Source organism: Rhinopithecus roxellana, chromosome 10, assembly GCF_007565055.1.
Source record: "Rhinopithecus roxellana isolate Shanxi Qingling chromosome 10, ASM756505v1, whole genome shotgun sequence".
Classification (NCBI taxonomy): domain Eukaryota; kingdom Metazoa; phylum Chordata; class Mammalia; order Primates; family Cercopithecidae; genus Rhinopithecus; species Rhinopithecus roxellana.
The window spans coordinates 70,458,512-70,462,841 of NC_044558.1; the positions used below are offsets into that span (position 1 = coordinate 70,458,512).

General features: G+C 34.3%; 1 pseudogene; it reads right to left on the reverse strand.

Annotated features, from left to right (window-relative positions):
- Nucleotides 1–2,385: 2,385 nt before the first annotated feature.
- LOC104677393 lies at nt 2,386–2,859 on the reverse strand (annotated as a pseudogene).
- Nucleotides 2,860–4,330: the final 1,471 nt, after the last annotated feature.

A 4,330-nucleotide genomic window follows, 5' to 3' on the forward strand; every position in this document is an offset into this window, starting at 1 on the left:
TCCTAAATTTTGGTCTATGGTTTTCTCTGATTTTGTGGACTAGATCGTTAATCAGAAGGCTATAATTTATTAGATGAGTGAGCAACTGCCAATGTGAGATTGTAATTTGTACACAAATAGCTGAAATTATTGGTTTGGGTGAATTCAACATATATTTTACCATTTTGTAAATTTGCCCAGCTTGAGATACTGCTTTCAGAGAATTTATCAGAATCATATATATTAAGTTCGTAGATGATTATTTTTGTGTGTTCCTTATTTTGAGGACACATTTAGACTTTAAACTGTACTCACAGTTACAGCGAGGTAAATAGCACTTGCTTTTCTAATTCAAAAAAGTGTTTGATAAAACTACTTCTCAACTATTTTTTTTCTCTTGCAAAAGGACAAGTTAATATAAATACTTTCTGGTACTTAGAAAAGTCATAATTTTCTAGCATCTCAGTCAGGACTCTCTTGGCACATATTTTGCAGTCTCCCTTTAATTGTTGACTTGTATATTCATGTGTAGTTTAATTCCGTTTAAACTGACTACCAGGGAAAGGCCTCAGGCTGTTAGGTGGAGATTACAATTATGTTCTTATTTCACTTGTGGAAAGGGCCAACTGTGAAGTACTTCTAGGAAGACTTTATCTCAGTCTCTGTGCTGCGTATGGAGCTGTGCTGGTGAATAACTGGTTTGCCTTTTAAAGGTTTTGTAGAAAGTAATATATGTCTTGTCTTATCAACCTTGTCACTTATATTCTGAAGGCTGAAAATTCTGATTTGTCTTGAAAGCAAGAAAGGGTCATCCCTACAGTTTCAAAAGACAAGCAAGACAGAAGTTTAAATGTGTAGCTATTTTTTCTTCTGAATATTGTTACTTATTTTAAGGATAGTAATACAACTTATCATGATGAATTTAAAATGTTTTAATCAGTGAAAGGTAGAGTTGGTTGCAATTCTAATTAATTTAGATTCAGACAAATTAATTAAATCAGAATTTCAGATAGCATTAAATATTATTTCCAGACTATTTACATTTTTCATAATAAATTCACAGAAAATGGGAGGTAATATTTAATCAACTTAATAAAATGTTTCTTCAAAGCTTTAGCAGAGCAATTATAAGTACATAAATTAATTTGCTAAATAAAAATATTGCATAAGTTAAAAAGTTGAATAGAGCACCTATTTAGAAATATATTCATGCAATTCTACTTCATTTATATAACTAGTAAATTTGCATTCCTTAAATTTTTCTGAAAGGCTGTTTACTTTTTGAAACTGTGCTCATATAGTCTTCACATCTCTTGGGCCCCTTAAGGAAAGATATAAAGTAATCAAAGGAGGAAGGATCCAAAGAAGCAGAAACATAATGATTAGAAAGCCAGAGATATTATTATTTAAGTTGTCAATGGAGTAAAGTTTCAAAAAGCAGTTCCTCATTAACAATGTTAAGTGCAGCAGAAAGGTCCAGTAAAACAAAGACTAAGAAGCTCACATTGCATTTGGCAATTTGGGGTTCATTTGTGATTTTTCTGAACGCATTTTTGAGTAGAATTATCGAAATCAGATTGCTGAAGCTAAAAGAGAAAATGGGAAGTGAAAAATTAGAGACAAAAGATCTGGTTAATTTTTCAAGTGTGGATAGCTAAGGTAGGGAGCAGATGGCAGAGGAAATGACGGGGCTAAGGGAGAGTTTTGAGGAAGGAAGGCAATTGTGCATGTTAATACACAGAGGGACAGCCACTGTTGGGGAGAAGTTAAAAAGAAGGGAGAAGAGAGGTATTCAAGAAATACTGTATACATGAATTTCTTTATTCTATTAGTAAAAATTTAGTTACACCAAGAAGCAACTTTTTTGGGACTTTAGAGTTGACAATCAGAACAGTTATAAAATTGTATTTGTTTCTAAAGTTTATGGTGTGTACTCCCCCAAACTACTTTAAAAATCTACTCACATCATTCTTTCTCACCAAATTTCACCCAGTTGGGAAGTGTTTCCTATTTCCTATTCCTGGGGAGAGCTTAGGTGAGATTACTATTATTTCTTAAATATATATATATATTTCTTAGTAAACTTCATTTTAATGGGTCTCGAAATGACAGATTTTTGGTCAAGTTTTTTTCATTAAAAAGTACTGATTTTAAAAACTAATCCCTTAAAATGGCCACGCACATTAAAAAAAAAAAAAAAAAAAAAAGAAAAGAAAAAAGCAAAGAACAACAGAAACCAAAGTGGTCCACAAAACATTATCCTTTCCTTCTGAAGGTTTTATGATGCATTGTTATCATTAACCAGTCATTTACTATTAAACTTAAATGGCCTATTGAAACAAACAGTTCTGAGACTGTTCTTCCACCACTGATTAAGACTGGGGTGACAGGTATTAGGGACAATATTCATTTAGCCTTCTGCGCTTTCTGGGCAGATGTGGTGACCTTGCCAGCTCCATTGCTTTGATGACACCCACAGCAACTGTCTGTCTCATATCACAAACAGCAAAGCGATCCAGAGGTGGGTAGACTGAGAAGCTCTCAATACACATGGGCTTGCCAGGAACCATAACAACCAACGATGGCAGCATCACAAGACTTCAAGAAAGTAGGGCCATCTTCCAGCTTTTTACCAGAAGTGCTGTCAATCTTTTCCTTCAGCTCAGCAAACTTGCATGCAATTTGAGACATGTGGCAATCCAGTACAGGAGCATAGCCAGCACTGATTTGGCCTGGATGATTCAGGATAATCACCTGAGCAGTGAAGTCAGCTGCTTCCATTGGTAGGTCATTTTTGCTGTCACCAGCAACGTTGCCATGACCAACACCAGCAGCAACAATCAGGACAGCACAGTCAGCCTGAGATGTCCCTGTAATCATGTTTTTGATGAAGTCTCCATGTCCTAGGGCATGAATGACAGTCACGTAATACTTGCTGGTCTCAAATTTTCACAGGGAGATATCAGTGGTGATACCATATTCACACTCAGCTTTCAGTTTATCCAAGACCCAGGCATACCTGAAGGAAGGTAATTTTAATCGCTTTTTCTTGTTCTTGTATTTTTAATAGGTATTGTAAAATTAAAGCAGTCCAATTTACTCAGAATTTCTAGGAAGTTATTTTGGACAGTTTGCCATAGCATTTTCTAGTATCTTCCAGCAAAATTAGTGAAGGTTGTTATTTGGATACATTTGAACAAGATAATTTCAAAATAGAGAGAAAGTCAGGATGGAAATAAAATATGCAGATTTAACTTTTGATCCCTCTTGTAGGTGAGAGGTGATTATGATTAAGTTTGATTGTTGCCAATGAATTCTTAAGATCCTGCTTCCTTTTGCAGAGAAGTTCTGCCTCAAATCAATGGGGTAAAGGGAAAGAAAAAGGAAGTTAAATAGCTACTCTGTTATTTCCAAAGTAAATAATTATGGAATAAAATGTACGTAACTACCTTAGCCTGTGAAAGGTCGATTACTCCTTTAAACCCTTCAGAGGTGGGTACATTAATTGTTGTATTCCTTGATTCTTACTTTTGTTATTGAGTTAGTATAAGGACAATGCAGCAAATCTAGAAATCTTTCTTTTGTTCCAATACTTTTTCCTGTTAGACTCCAGGCAAATTTCTAAAAATATTTGTACCTATCTAAGTAGGATAACTAAATGTCACCACATCTTAGAAGTTTGATTCATTCTGTCAGTCTGCTTGGACTGCAAAAGACACTTATGAGGTAAACCAAAACTTTGAATTTGTTTTGTTTGGGAGCCCCTGAAATTTCCAGTTTTTTTCTAAAGTCATTCATTTTAGTTAAGGGCAAATTTGGATTGTAATTTGCACCTTTTTTCATTGAGACTTTAAGCTTGGCTTTAATTTCCTCCCCTGCTGGTTAAGAGTTCATCAAATGTTTGTGTGTGTTTGTTTCTGTGATACGAAATAATTCCAGTGTGTTTAACAGTTTTCCCAGAACGAGAAACTGTGCATCCTGGTAGATTTTCAATCTACTGATGGCAAGGAAAAGCAATGATATTAATATAGATTATTTCCACTCCTCTATTTTTCTTTCATCTTATCCTTAAATGTGACCAAACAACATAAACTAACTAAAGTCTTCTAAATGTATGAGACATGTTAGAAATGATAAATCAGTGAGAATGAAAAAAGGATTTGAAGTTATCTCTAAGCAGAATACTTACTTAATATATACTTATGCAGCATTTACCATGTGCTAGACCTTGTGCTAAATATTTGCAATATTCATTTTGAGCTCCTAATACCCAGAGAAGATAGATACCATTGTTATCATTCACATTTTACATATGAAGAAATGTAGGCATTGAGAGGTTGAGTAACATGGC